This window comes from Canis lupus, chromosome X, assembly GCF_003254725.2.
Source record: "Canis lupus dingo isolate Sandy chromosome X, ASM325472v2, whole genome shotgun sequence".
Taxonomy (NCBI): domain Eukaryota; kingdom Metazoa; phylum Chordata; class Mammalia; order Carnivora; family Canidae; genus Canis; species Canis lupus.
In genome coordinates this window covers 98,330,562-98,346,931 of record NC_064281.1, presented here as the reverse complement: position 1 = coordinate 98,346,931, position 16,370 = coordinate 98,330,562, and the positions used below count along the sequence as shown (strand labels likewise).

The 16,370-nt window shown below is 38.9% G+C and overlaps 1 pseudogene; it reads right to left on the bottom strand.

Moving 5' to 3' along the window:
- Positions 1–16,370, bottom strand: part of LOC112649080 (dynein light chain 1, cytoplasmic-like) — a 179,861-nt pseudogene that overhangs the window by 18,568 nt on the left and 144,923 nt on the right.

The window sequence follows — 16,370 nt, the reverse complement described above, 5'->3', positions numbered from 1 at the left end:
AAGGGCTGAAGCATGCACCCGGCGGGCCCTGGGAGCAGCTCAGGCGGTGGCTCAGGCAGCAGCTCTGGTGGCTGCTCCATACAGAGGAAGCTGCGCACCCGGGAACGCAATTCCAGCAGCGCAGGCCTCGGATCCCAGGGCGCAGGGGGAAACAGCCCACGATCTGGCACTCCCTTGGGACAGGTGAAGGCTGGGATGGTCCAGGACAGCGAGAACTCTCCTGCCACTGGGCACCCCCACGAGCTGTGCAGATCAGCGCCCCGCCCCCAGAGCATCCAGGCCCCTGCCGCCTGGGAGCTGTGGTACTTACCGAGGGAGCTGACTCTAGGGCTGGAGAGCTGGCCACTGCCACTGTTGCTGTTCCTCCTCGTGTCACCTTGTGACTAGAACAGAGCAGGGCCACCAGGGAGCAGGCACCTCACAAGATAAACAGCTCCCACTGAGCTGTGCACCTGGCAGGGGGCGCGGCAGCACCCCCAGGTGCACACATCTAAGAATCAGTGCAGCAGGCCCCTCCCCCCAGAAGACAAACTGGAATGACAGGGAAAGAGCAAGTTCTTAACCAAGCAGCACTGGAAAGCTCCAGGGGAAGTCGAGGGACTTAACAGTATACAGAATCAGAGGATACCCCTCCTTGTTTTTTTTTCTTTGTTTATTTGTTTTTCCCCATTTTTTTCCTTTTTCCTTCCTTTTTCAGTACAACTTGTTTCTAGCCACTCTGCACTGAGCAAAATGACTAAAAAGAACTCACCACAAATGAAAGAATCAGAAACAGTCCTCTCTGCCACAGAGTTACAGAATTTGGATTGCAATTCGATGTCAGAAAGCCAATTCAGAAGCAAAATTATAAAGCTACTGGTGGCTCTGGAACAAAATCAAAAAGGAATCAAGACATTTCATGACTGCAGAATTTAGATTGAATCAGACTTAAATTAAAAATCAATTAAATGATATGCAATCCAAACTTGAGGTCCTAATGACGAGGGTTAATAAGGTGGAAGAAAGAGTGAGTGACATAGAGGACAAGTTCATGGCAAGGAAAGAAGTTGAGGAAAAAAGAGAAAAACAAAAGACGATGAGAAAAGGTTAAGGAAATAATTGATAGCCTTAGAAGGAAAAATCTACTTTTATTTGGGGTTCCAGAGACCGCTGAGAGGGACAGAGAGCTAGAAAGCATATTTGAACAAATCATAGCTGAGAACTTCAACAACACGGGGAGGAAAACAGGCTTTCAGATCCAGGAGATAGAGATATTCCCCCCTAAAATCAGTAAAAACCAGTCAACATCCCGACATTTAATAGTGAAACTTATAAATTCCAAAGATAAAGAGAAGATCCTTAAAGCAGCAAGAGACAAGAAATCCCGAGGTCTTCTGTTAACCTAATACTTCTCTCCATGGCATTAGGTTAACAGCAGAACTCTCCATAGAGACCTGGCAGGCCAGAAAGAGCTGGCAAGATATATTCAGGGTACTAAATGAGAAGAATATGCAGCCAAGAATACTCTGTACATCAAGGCTGTAATTCAGAATAGAAGGAGAGATAAAGGGCTTCCAAGATTGGCAGAAACTGAAAGAATATATGACCACCAAACGAGCTCTGAAAGAAATATTATGGGAGACTCTGTAAAAGAAAGAGGAAGTCCAAAGAAACAATCCACAAGAACAGGGACTGAATAGGTATCATGATAACACTAAATTCATATCTTTTAATAGTAACTCTAAACATGGACTTAATGATCCCATCAAAAGGCACCAGGTTTCAGACTGGATAAAAAAGCAAGACCCATCTATTTGCTGTCTACAAGAGACTCATTTTAGATGTAAGGACACCTCCAGCCTGAAAATGAAAGGTTGGGGAAACATTTTCCATTCAAATGGTCCTCAAAAGAAAGCAGGGGTAGCCATCCTCATGTCAGAGAAATTAGAGTTTATCCCAAAGACTGTAGTAAGAGATGAAGAGGGACACTATATCATACTTAAAGGATCTATCCAACAAGAGGACCTAAGAATCACGAATATTTATGCCCTGAATATGGGAGCTGCCAAGTATATCAATCAATTAATAACCAAAGTTAAGACATACTTAGATAATAATAGACTTATACTGGGAGATTTCAACATGGCGCTGTCCCCAAATGACAGATCTCCTAAGCACAACATCTCCAAAGAAACAAGAGCTTTAAATGATTCACTTGACTAGATGGATTTGACAGATATTTACAGAACTTTCCATCCGAACACAACTGAATACATTCTTCTCAAGTGCACATGAACTTTCTCCAGAATGGACCACATACTGCATCACAAACAGGTCTTAAACGATACCAAAAATTGAGATCATCCCCTGCATATTTTCAGACCATAATCCTTTAAAACTAGAACTCAATCACAAGAAGAAGTTTGGAAGAAATACCAACACGTGGAGGTTAAAGACCATCCTACTAAAAGATAAAAGGGTCAACCAGGAAATTAGAGACGAATTAAAAAGATTCATATAATGAGAATGAAGATACAACCATCCAAAATCTTTGAGATACAGCAAAAGCAGTCCTAAGGGGGAAATACATTGCAATACAAGCATCCATCCAAAAACTAGAGAGAACTCAAATACAAAAGCTAACCTTGGACCTAAAGGAGCTAGAGAAAAAACAGCAAATAGATCCTACATCCAGCAGAAGAAAAGAGGTAATAAAGATTAGAGCAGAACTCAATGAAACAGAGACTAGAAGAACTGTGGAACAGATCTACAAAACCAGGAGTTGGTTCTCTTTCTAATATAAATTTATTTTTTATCGGTGTTCAATTTGCCCACATATAGAATAACACCCAGTGCTCATCCCATCAAGTGCCCCCCTCAGTGCCCATCACCCAGTCACCCCCACCCCCCGCCCACCTCCCTTTCCACCACCCGTGGTTTGTTTCCCAGAGTTAGGAGTTGGTTCTTTGAAAGAATTAATAAGATAAACCATTAGCTGGCCTTATGAAAAACAAAAGAGAAAGACTCAAATTAATAAAATCACAAATTAAAAAGGAGAGATAACAACCAATACCAAGGAAAGACAAACTATTTTAAAAACTTATACTGAACTGCTATATGCCAATAACATAGGCAATCCAGAAGAAATGGATGCATTTCTGGAAAAATGCAAACTACCAAACCTGGAAGGAAGAAATAGAAAACCTGAACAGGCCAATAACCAGGGAGGAAATTGAAGCAGTCATCAAAAACCTCCCAAGACACAAAAGTCCAGGGCCAGATGGCTTCCCAGGGGAATTCTATCAAACTTTTAAGAAGAAACAATACCTATTCTGCTAAAGCTGTTCAGAAAGATAGAAAGAGATGGAATACTTCCAAACGCGTTTTATGATGCAAGTATCACCTTAATTGTAAACAAGACAAAGACCCCAATAAAAAGGAGAAGGACAGACCAATATCCCTGAGTAACACAGATACAAAGATTCTCAACAAGATACTAGGCAATAGGATTGAACAGTCCATCAAGAAGATTATTCAGCATGAGCGAGTGGGATTTATCCTTGGGATGCAAGGCTGGTTCAACAGTCGTAAAGCCATCAATGTGATAGATCATAACAACAACAGAAAAAACAAGAACCGTAACGTCCTCTCAATAGATGCAGAGAAAGCATTTGACAAAATAGAGCATCCATTCATGATCAAAACTGCTGAGAGTGTAGTGATAGAGGGAACATTCCTCAGCATCTTAAAAGCCATCCATGAAAAGCCCACAGCAAATATCATTCTCAATGGGAAAACACTGGAGCCTTTCCCCTAAGCTCAGGAACAAGACAGGGATGTCCACTCTCACCACTGCTATTCAACATAGTACTAGAAGTCCTAGCCTCAACAATCAGGCAGCAAAAAGAAATGAAAGGCATTCAAATTGTCAAAGAAGTCAAATTCTCCCTCTTTGCAGATGACATGATACTGTACATAGACAACCCAAAAGATTCCACCCCAAGATTGCTGGAACTCATACAGCAATTCGGCAGTGAGGCAGGATCCAAAATCAATGCCCAGAAATCAGCGGCATTTCTATACACTAACAATGAGACCTAAGAAAGAGAAATTAAGGAGTCAACCCCATCTACAATTGCACCCAAAAGTATAAGATACCTAGTAATAAACCTAACCAAAGATGTAAAGTATCTATACCCTAAAAACTACAGAATGCTTCTGAAAGAAATTGAAGAAGACACAAAGAGATGGAAAAATATCCCATGCTCATGGATTGGAAGAATTAATATTGTGAAATTGTCAATGCTACCCAGGGCAATTTACACATTTAATGCAATTCCTACCAAAATACCATAGACTTTCTTCAGAGATTTGGAACAAATCATCTTAAGATTTGTGTGGAATCAGAGAAGACCCCGAATAGTCAGGGGAATATTAAAAAAGAAAACTAGAGCTGTGGCATCACAATGCCAGATTTCAGGTTGTACTACAAAGCTGTGGTCATCAAGACAGTGTGGTACTGGTGCAAAAACAGACAATAGATCAGTGGAACAGAATAGAGAATCCAGAAGTGGACCCTCAACTCTATGGTCAACTAATATTCCACAAAGTATTAAAAATTGATTGGAGGGGCAAGATGGCGGAAGAGTAGGGTCCCTAAGTCACCTATCCCCACCAAATTACGTAGATATCCTTCAAATCATCCTGAAACTCTGTGAATTCGGCCTGAGATTTAAAGAGAGAACAGCTGGAATGCTACAGTGAGAAGAGTTCAGGATACTATCAAGGTAGGAAGACAGAGAAAAAAGAAATAAAGAAACAAAAGGCATCCAAGGGGGAGGGGCCCCGCGAGGAGGCGGGCTAAGGCTGGGGCGAGTGCCCCCAAGACAGGAGAGCCCCATCCCGGAGAAGCAGGAGCTGCACCAATCTTCCCGGGGGGGAAAGGCCTCGCAGGAGTTAGAGCAGGACCCCAGGAGGGCGGGGATGCCCTCAGGCTCCCTGGGACAGTAACAGAGCAACTCTACACCAGGGAGAGTGCACCGAGCTCCCCGAAGGGCTGCATCGCGAGCTCAGCTGGACCCGGGAGCAGCTCGGAGGGGATCGGGCGGAGGCTCCGGCGAACGGGGCTGCCTGCCGGGAGCGCAAATCCAACAGCGCAGGCCCGGGAGCACAGGGCGCCGGGGACACAGCCCAGGATGCGGCCTCCCGCCGGGACAGGCAGAGGCCGGGAGGGCCCAGGACAGCAAGGACGCTCCTGCCCGGAGCTGAGCAGATCAGCGGCCCGCCCCGAAGCCTCCAGGCCCCTGCGGACAGAGAGCTCTGTAGTTACTGCGGGAGGTGAATCCAGGGCTCCAGAGCTGGCTGCAGCCACTCTGGTTGTTTCTCCTGGGGTCTCACGGGGTAAACAACCCCCACTGAGCCCTGCACCAGGCATGGGGCAGAGCAGCTCCCCCAAGTGCTAACACGTAAAAATCAGCACAACAAGACCCGCCCCCAGAAAAGCAGCTAGAGGGACGGGGGAAAAATTATTGAACAAGCAGCACTGGAAAGTTCCAGGGCAAGTCAAGAGACTTACAGTATACAGAATCAGAGGATACTCCCCACTTTTTTTTTCTTTTTGATTTCTGTTTGCTTCCCCGACCCATTTTTTTCCTTTCTTTCTTTTTTTTTCTTTTTCTTCTCTTCTCTTTTCTTTTTTTTATCCTTTTTTCTTTTTTTCTTCTATTCCCTTCTTTCTCTTCTCTCTTTTTCTCCCTTTCCCAATACATCTTGTTTTTGGCCACTCTGTACTGAGCAAAATGACTAGAAAGAAAACCGCACCTCAAAAGAAAGAATCAGAGACAATCTTCTCTCCCACAGAGTTACAAAATTTGGATTACAATTCAATGTCAGAAAGCCAATTCAGAAGCAGTATTATAAAGCTGCTGGTGGCTCTAGAAAAAAGCATAAAGGACTCAAGAGACTTCATGAATGCAGAGTTTAGATCTAATCAGGCAGAATTAATATTGGCAAAATGTCAATGTTACCCAGGGCAATTTATACATTTAATGCAATCCCTATCAAAATACCATGGACTTTCTTCAGAGAGTTGGAACGAATTATTTTAAGATTTGTGTGGAATCAGAAAAGACCCCGAATAGCCAGGGGAATTTTTTTTAATACATTTTTAAAAATTTTTTTGATTTTTATTTATTTATGATAGTCAGAGAGAGAGAGAGAGAGAGAGAGGCAGACACATAGGCAAGGGAGAAGCAGGCTCCATGCACCGGGAGCCTGATGTGGGTTTCGATCCCGGGTCTCCAGGATCGCGCCCTTGGCCAAAGGCAGGCGCCAAACCACTGCGCCACCCAGGGATCCCGCCAGGGGAATTTTTAAAAAGAAAACCATAGCTGGGGGCATCACAATGCCAGATTTCAGGTTGTACTACAAAGCTGCGTTCATCAAAACAAATACCCACCATTTGCTTCAACGTGGATGGAGCTGGAGGGTATTATGCTGAGTGAAATAAGTCAATCAGAAAAGGACAAACATTATATGTTCTCATTCATTTGGGGAACATAAATAATAGTGAAAGGGAATAGAAGGGAAGGGAGAAGAAATGGGTAGGAAATATCAGAAAGGGAGACAGAACATAAAGACTCCTAACTCTGGGAAACGAACTAGGAGTGGTGGAAGGGGAGGAGGGCGGGGTGTGGGGGTGAATCCCTGACGGGCACTGAGGGGGGCACTTGACGGAATGAGCACTAGATGTTATTCTCTATGTTGGCAAATTCAACAGCAATAAAATGTAAATTTATTATTAAAAAAATAAATAAAAAAGAAACAAGAAAAACAAAGTAGAATAAACTATCCATTGAAAAAAAAGACAGTCTCTTCAATAAATGGTGTTTGGAAAATTGTACAGCCACTCGCAGAAGAATGAAACTATACCATTCTCTTACACCATACACAAAGATAAACTCAAAATAGACTAGAGATCTAAATTTGAGAAAAGAATCCATCAAAATCCAAGAGAAAAACACAGAAAACACCTTTTTTGAACTTGGCCACAGTAACTTCTTGAAAGATACATCTATGAAGACAAGGGAAACAAAAGCAAAAATGAACTACTGGGACTTATTCAGGATAAAAATGCTTCTGCACAGCAAAAGAAACAGTCAACAAAACTAAAAGACAACCTACAGAATGAGAGAAGATATTTGCAAATGACCTATCAGATAAAAGGCTAGAATCCAAGATCTATAAAGAATTTATTAAACTCAACAACAAAGGAACAAACAATCCAATCATGAAATGGGCAAAAGACATGAACAGAAATTTCACCAAAGAAGACATACACGTGGCCAACAGGCACATGAGAAAATGCTGTACATCCCTGACCATCAGGGAAATACAAATCAAAACCACAATGAGATACCACCTGACACCAGTGAGAGTGGTGAAAATTAACAAGGCAGGAAACAACAAATGTTGGAGAGGATGTGGAGAAAGGGGAACCCTCTTGCACTGTTGCTGTGAATGTGAACTAGTGCAGCCCCTCTGGAAAACTGTGTGGAGGCTCCTCAAGGAGTTAAAAATAGAACTGCCCTACTACCCAGCAATTGCACTGCTCAGTATTTACCCTGAAGATACAGATGGAGTGAAATGCCAGGACACCTGCACCCCGATGTTTATAGCAGCAATGTCCACAATAGCCAAACTGTGGAAGGAGCCTCAGTGTCCATCAAAAGATGAATAGATAAAGAAGATGTGGTCTATGTATACAATGGAATATTACTCAGCCATTAGAAATGACAAATACCCACTATTTGCTTTGATGTGGATGGAACTGGAGGGTATTATGCTGACTGAAGTAAGTCAATTGGATAAAGACAAACATTATATGGTCTCATTCTTTTGGGGAATATAAAAAATAGTGAAAAGGAATAAATGGGAAAGGAGAAAAAATGAGTGAATATATCTGTGAGGGTGACAGAATATGAGAGACTCCTAACTCTGGGAAAGGAACAAAGGGTAGTGGAAGGGGAGGTGGGCGGGGGGTTGGCGTGACTTGGTGATGGCCACTGAGGGGGGCACTTGATGAGATGAACACTGGGTGTTATGCTATATGTTGGCAAATTGAACTCCAAGAAAAAAATTAATTAATTAATTTAAAAAATCTTCTGCACAGCATAAAAGATACAGTCAACAAACTAAAGACAACCCACAGAATTGGAAAAGATGTTTGCAAATGAGCTATTAGATAAAGGGCTAGTATACAAAATGTATAAAGAATTTATCAAACTCAACACCCAAGAAATACAAAATCCAATCACGAAATGGGCAAAGGCATGAACAGAAATTTAACCAGAGAATACATACATATCGCCAACAAGCACATGAGAAAATGCTCTGCATCCCTTGCCATCAGGGAAATACAAATCAAAACCACAGTGATATACCCTCACACCAGTGAGAATGGTAAAAAATAATAAGATAGGAAACAACAAATGTTGGAGAAGACGTGGAATAGGGGCTTCCTTTTATACTGTGGTTGGGAATGCAAATTGGTACAGCCACTCTGGAAAACAGTGTGTGGGTTCCTCAAGAAGTTAAAAATAGAGCTACCCTTTGACCCACCAATTACACTACTGGGTATTACCCCAAAGATACAGCTCTATTGAAATGCTGGGACACCAGCCCTCCAATATTCATAGCAGCAATGTCCACAATAGCCAAACTGTGGAAGGAGCAATGATGTCCTTTTACAGATGAATGGGTAAAGAAGGTGAGATCTCACCAAATACCCACCATTTCCCTTACACACACACACACACACACACACACACACACACACACACAATGGAATATTACTCATTCATCAGAAGAGAAGAATACCCACAAATTGCTTCCATGTGGATGGAACTGGAGAATATTATTGGGGGTGAAATAAGTCAAGCAGACAAGGACAATCATCATATGCTTTCACTCATACATGGAATATAAGAAAAAGTGAAAGGGATTTTAAGGGAAAGAAGGGGAACTGAGTGGGAAAAATTTGAGTGGGAGACAAACCATGAGACACTCCTAACTCTAGGAAACGAATAAAAGGTTGCAGAAGGGAAGGTCGACGACAGGATGGGGTAACTGTGATGGGCACTGAGGAGGGCACTTGATGCGATGATCACTGGATGTTATATTATATGTTGGCAAATTGAATTTAAATAGAAAAATTGTAAAAAATAATAATACCTCTGAGCATGAGTTTTTATTCTTTCTCTAAATCAAGACAGCTGCCTTACACCATAAGACTCTTAAGTCCTCATGGCCTATCCTGCACTGGTAGAGCTATCACAACATGATAGAGCTGTGGCTTGGGGATTGGAACAGCCCCAGACTGAACTGCCATATATTCCCATTGTCCGTATTAAGGTTTATTTGTGTTTCTCAAACAAACTTTTTTCAATCTTTTGTATGGCTTTAGTCAATCCAGAATCCTGAAAGGTTAGTTTTTGATGAATTTGAAGTTTTTTATTTTATTTATTTATTTTTTGCTGAACTCCTTACTTTGCCATCCAAAAAAAACAAGTAGCATATATCTTCCTGCTCTTGTTTGAAGGATAAAGTAATGAATTATTATGAAATGGCTATTTCAATTGAGTGGACATAATTTAGTTGAATCATTTGTCATAAGAGTTAAGGCAGCATAAGAAGAGATTTCTATATTCTCCACTTCTGTAAAGGAATCTACAAAATCTTGTTGCTGCTTCACACATTTCCCAACTTTAAAATGTTATACCCAAATAATATTTTTATCGAGATAAAGGCCTTTTATATGTAGGCTTTATAAAAATATGTCCTATTTTCAGGATTTTTGAGGTTTTATTTGCTTTCTTGTTTTTGATTTTTGTTATACTGTTACAGAGCCAGAAAAGAATGTGCCATTATGTAGTTGGCTCTAAAAATGCAAGGCCTTTATTTATTTATTTTTCATTAAAACATTAAATTAAATTATCCAATATATAGTTCATTAAAAAATTAAATTATCCAATATATAGTACATCATTAGTTTCAGATGCAGTGTTAAATAATCACTTTCATATAATATCCAGTGCTCATTACATCCAATGCCCTCCTTAATGCCCATCACCCAATTACCCCATCCCCCCACCCACTTCCCTTCCAGCAACCCTCAGTTTGTTTCCTATAGTTAAGAGTCTCTCATGGTTTGTCTCCTTCTTTGATGATTTCCCATTTAGTTTTTCCTCCCTTCCCCTATGATCCTCTGCACTATTTCTTATCAAAATATGCAAGGTTTTTAAAAAAGTTTTGCCAAATTGTCCTACCTTGATCCATAAATAGCTGAAAACACCAAATAATAATAATATAAAGCTAAATGGATCCAACTGTAGTCACAGCCTAACAAACAACTTCTGCTAGTAAGCCTGTCTATGAAAAACTTATGAGAACTAATTAGGAAGTTTTAGTGTAGAAAATGTTCCACACTAAGATGAAAATGGTATGAAGGGAGCTTGCAAGTAAATACCAAAGCAGGAATTTAAAGTGTATAATTATTAAGGTCTTTCAGATATTGCTCTGGCTTTTTTCCACATAGAAATAGTCTAGTTCTATATAGTTGTATTATTTTTAACTTAAGACTCCTATTATTTCCTGTTGGGCAGTGGACAAACTGTTCTAGAAATATTGCAATATTTTGGGGGGTTGGAAATGGTTTGCAGAGGAATTTTTAAAATAATAATTTTAAGAAGAAAAACACAAGCAACTTGTTTGTATTGCCTACTATCAATGGTGAAGCTGAATCAAGAAAAATGAAGATTTTATTTCAGACTAGACAGTCCATCTTTAGAGCCTTTAATTTTACTTTTTATCCCACATTAGCTGTATGCCCATAATTTTCAACAGCAGGTACTATTTTTCTATTTTTAAGTGGATGAATCATTGAATTTTAGAATTACAGAGGGATTATTGTGTCCATTTAGTTAGAAAAGCTAACATGTGTAAAACTCTATGCCTTACACAAATTTTAACTGTAAAATAATCTCTTTTAGGAAAGAAGTTAAAAATAAGATTTCTGTTTTCATTCTAAATAAGTGCCTTTTAAGTATGGGCACTTGGAACAAACTTTCGAGAAGTCATGACTGTAGATAATTCAGATTTCTAAGATTCATAGTTTAAAGATACCAAACTAAAACATAGGAGATTTCCTTCTCTCTTACTTATAACAGTATCTGTCACATAGTAAGTGTTTTTATTTTTTAAAAGATTTTATTTATTTGAGAGAGAAAGAGAGCACATGAGTGAGGGGGAGGGGCAGAGGGAGAAGTGGGCTCCCCACTTTACAGGGAGCCTGACAGGACCCTTGGATCATGAACTGATCCTAAGGCAGATGCCTAACCAACTGAGCCATCCAGAAGCCCCTAGTAAGTGCTTAAAGAAGTATATGTTGTTTTTTGTTAAATATCCCCTTTAATTTGATGGCATTTGCACTAAAGATGAAAGGCACACCCTATAGATATTAATAGTAAAATATAGTAAAATTAAAATAGTAAAAGTACGTAAACATTATTTTGGCATTGATCTCAAGATATACAAAGCATTTTTCAAAACAAACAAAAAGAAGCAATTAACATTTCCAGTAAATTTGACCAAGCAATATTATCAAAAGTCTACTTGTAGGTGTGGATAACACAGATGGGCTCTCTATGTTGAATATACTAATTGTAATTACTAAATGTCCAGCCTTCTGCTTTGTGATTTAGATACAGATCTCTTTGCAGATATCTAAATAATATTTAAATGGCTAACTTAATCAACTTTCAATGAAGCTGTGTAGAAAAAATAATCAGTTTCATTTATGGAAGCATGCTGTTGTAAATTCAAAATTTGCTTCAGATGTACAAATTAAACCAATTAATTGTACACTTAATTCATCTTCATAGAAATTACATATATAAAACATCTGGTTCATTTTTATTAGTTCCATATAGTTTTTTTGGCACAGATGCTATCAGGGAGATGAGAAATAAAACCCTGTGATTTGACAGACTATTTCACTTTCTTAAAAGTTGCATTGTCATCCTATAGATGCAGCTGAGGGAACATACTACAACTGTATTTATTCTGCATTATCTACCTCCTTCAAATATGAATGTCCCCTAAACATTCTTTGACACTCATCCAAAGAGAGAGTTTAAGACATGGTCATGTTGAGTTTAAGACAACACACTATGTTAAGAATGTCATTATATATTTGACCACAATTGCATGTGTCTATAGTGATGTGAATGTGACACCTCTTAACTTGCAGTCATCTATTACTCCGGATCACGCAGCTTCATAAAGTCCTGAATTAATCTTCAGGGAGAAGAATGCCTAATAAAGAACACAATAATGTGCAGCAGCTCTGGCAATAAATTTGATGAAAGGTTTCCTGAAAGCCACAGCAAAGGGTAAATGAGTCCACTTATTAGTTCTGTGTTGGTATTATTTATGTTCTGCAATCCATAGGGAGATGAGAGATTTTATTTTGCTGCCTGGGCCTCTTTGCCAGGATTTCAGCATGTTGGCACTTTGGGACCAGTGTTTGTATACTGAATGGGATTTTTTTTTTTAATTTTGAGAAATATGCTGCTTTCTTCATGAAGGAAACTTGCAGACGTGTGTGTGTTTGTGTGTGTTCTTGTTGTTGTTGTTGTTGCTACTGCTTTGGTTTAGCTATTTTATTTAATTTTAATCTAGGATCTTGGAGTTTTGGAATTGTGGTGTACTTTCGTGGCTTGTGGGATTTAAAGTTATAAGGGAAAATGAGCTTATTACCTATGTGACCCTGTAATAAATCCCTGGGAATATATTTGAGGAGCAGAGAATCAAAGTGAATCAAGCACAAGTTTCATTAGATACCTTTCCAAGAATATACTCTTTTCTGGTTTTATATCAGTTCAATGTCTGATAACTATAGAGAATATGCCATCTCATTTTTACTGATGTCTTTTGGAGGATATATGTGTGTATTCAAAATTTTATATTTATATATGCATATATATACACATATTTAAAGACTTTATTTATTTATTTGACACACAGAGAGAGAGAGAGAGAGAGAGAGAGCAAGCACAGGCAGGAGGAGTAATAGAGGGAGAAGCAGACTCCATGCTGAGCAGGGAGCCCAATGCAGGACTTGATCCCAGGACCCTGGGATCATGACCTGGGCTGAAAGTAGATGCTTAACCAACTGAGCCACCGAAGTGCCCCTATATTTATATTTTAGAATTATTTTTTGATTGGATTCTTTCAGAGTTGAATTAAAGGAATGGCTGTGGTTATTATATTTTATGTTCATAATTTAGTTCCTTTGATGGCACTCTTTTTTTTTTAATTTTTTTTAATTTTTATTTATTTATGATAGTCACAGAGAGAGAGGCAGAGGGAGAAGCAGGCTCCATGCACCGGGAGCCCGACGTGGGATTCGATCCCGGGTCTCCAGGATCGCGCCCTGGGCCAAAGGCAGGCGCCAAACCGCTGCGCCACCCAGGGATCCCTGATGGCACTCTTAAAGAAAGAATAATGACCCAGGAAAACTTTGGCCTTACATCCTATTCCTTTTTTAAATTTTTATTTATTTATGATAGTCACACAGAGAGAGGGGAGGCAGAGACACAGGCAGAGGGAGAAGCAGGCTCCATGCACTGGGAGCCAGACGTGGGATTCAATCCTGGGTCTCCAGGATCGCGCCCCGGGCCAAAGGCAGGCGCCAAACCGCTGCGCCACTCAGGGATCCCTTACATCCTATTCCTTTAGGAATTTTGCATTGATCATTTCTCTTCACTTCCAAACTCTAAGGTCATTAATACCATTCCTTGAATATTGTGTTCTTTTCATTATTGTCAGCACTGCCTTAGGCTCATTTTTGTGGGTTTCTTTTATTATTACTGTTCTTGTTGTTAGTACTTTTTAGAAAATAAAGAAGATGGTGTTCATCAGGGCTTTACTTGAGTATTTGAACTTGTATATTATGATCTTATTTTTCTCTTTTGATATTACATTTTAATTATGCAGCATTTTGAGCTCCTGAATGTGTGTGGGAGGGAGAAAGAGAGAGACAAATGAAAAGAGTGTTATTATATTTAATTATTATGGGTCAACTATTTATTTTGCATTAATTCTCTATATTTCCTGTATGTCCTCTGTGTTAATTTAATATGATAGTCCAAGCACAGAAACTAGTCATAGAGCTCAAACAAGAAAAATTTGATGCTATTTAGTTCAAAGTATAATTGGAATGATAGATTATAGAACATTTGGGGAAAATGCTCCTTTCTCTGGAATACAGACTTGGGGTAGTAAGGATTAACAAATTAAAGATAGAAAGGTGTACAACTTAAAGAAGAGAAATACAGGTTCTGATTAAATTCAGTGTTTTATTATTATAAAAATGCAGAATTCAAGTGTGTGTATTTCTTGGAGGGAGTAAAAAGAGCTCTCTTCAAAGTTCAATTTGTTGACATTTACTTAATCAACAAATGTGTATTTAATGACAGTTTGTATAAGACACTGTTCTACGTAATATAGTGAATGATTCATGGCCTTTGGCTCTCAAGATTTACTGTCTGTAAACATAGTAAAAAATAATCTTATATGAGGTAAAAAAAATCTTATATGAGGTAAAATTAAACCTAGTTTTAAGCAGGATTAGTTACATAAGCAATTTTCTATAAAAATGCAAACGAAGGATTCATTATGAAAGTGACTAGGAAATATTCTAGAGCAAGTTATATATAAAACTGAAAAATAAATAGTTTGTTAATTCAACAAATTAAAAAGTTGGAACAAAGTCATTTCTTTCTGAAGGAAAAGTAGAGGCAGAGAGGTGTGAAAATATATATCATATTTAAGTAGACACAAGTGGGATCTCCTTTTCCTTCAAGCTAAGCCACCTGCAGTTCTGAGCCCAACCTCTGACTCCTCACTGGGGCCCAGATTCCACTTTCCTCTGTGAATTCTGGACCCCAGCTGCCCCTGCTCTCACTATAAAACCTATAGCAGGCTGCATTTTGTTGCTTCTTCTCTGTGCTCCCCATTGAGCCTGTGTCTCTTGTAAATTCTTTTCTGGAGGTCACTGACTATCTTGGACTCAGATTTGGGAACATGTGTGTTCAATAAATACTGAATAAGTATATTTTTTCCCTTAAGAAAAGTAGATTTAAGTGGATTATTTGATATACATTTGATGGGACTAGCAACCAACTGGTACTTTGGCAGTGAAAAGAAAGTGAGAGAAGAAACTTTGTTTTGAGGCCAAAAATAGAGTCGAGAAGGATTTTCAGAGTAAATGGAAGGATTGACTATTAATTAGCAGACTGGTAAAAAGGAAGCAGTTGTTGACTCTTGAATCCTTTTATGTTTTATTGCACTGACATATAAGTGTTCAATTTTGAAGGGAAACATTTTTTTATCACTATTCTTAAGAAAAATTATCTGAACAATACATTAGTTGAGGACATAGGGAAAAGACTGGATCTTTGTGGGCAATGGCCTCCTATTTAGTTTAGAAAAGAAATTGTTTCATCAACATTTCCATAGTAAGTTCTTCAGATAAATAAGGATCACATGGGGTGGCTGTAAGAATATTAGGCAAGGAAAATACATTTGGAGATCTGTGGGTTCAGCAAGGTTAAATGTTTTATTACTGCTGCTTATGGCCCTGTCTTTAATATAATGTAAATCTTCTAGAGAGGACTGTCTAGTGCAATATCTCTTAAAATAGAATTTGACAAGTAGATGCATTTCTTTTTCTGCATAGCATCTCACAGAACAAGCACAAAAGAGTATTTTTGGAAACATAGCCTTACATAAATGACTTAAAAAAAAAGCCCTGCCTAAAAGATACACTTACTATATGATACTCCAATTTGAAAGTTTCATTCAAAAAACATTATGTACAAAATACTATAATTCCCACTCTGAAGTTAACAAATAATGTTTGTATTGTTCATTTTATGGCTTACAGGTGTAACATTTTTACACTATACTCATGCTACTTAAAGCTCCTGAAGAAGAGTTGGAGGTAAAATGATTAAAGTTCTGAATTCTGCAAAATTTGATGATTCCTTGATGTGATTCATTTCCAAAGAGACTGGATATCTAGTATTTTAACTGCAATTTAGAAACATCTAAACCAAAAGTCCATGAAAATGAAAAACTGAGAGGAAGAAGATGGACAATTGTCTACTTAGAGTTCATATTTCTAAATCTATTGTGCGTAGCAAAGGGAACTGTTGCTTATACATCTATATTTGTGTTGCCCTTGAGTCCTGGCTAATGCTTTATTTTCTTTAAACCTCTGCAGTTTTAAGATGACTGCATCTGGTTTGGGGTAGGTTTAGCACAGAGTA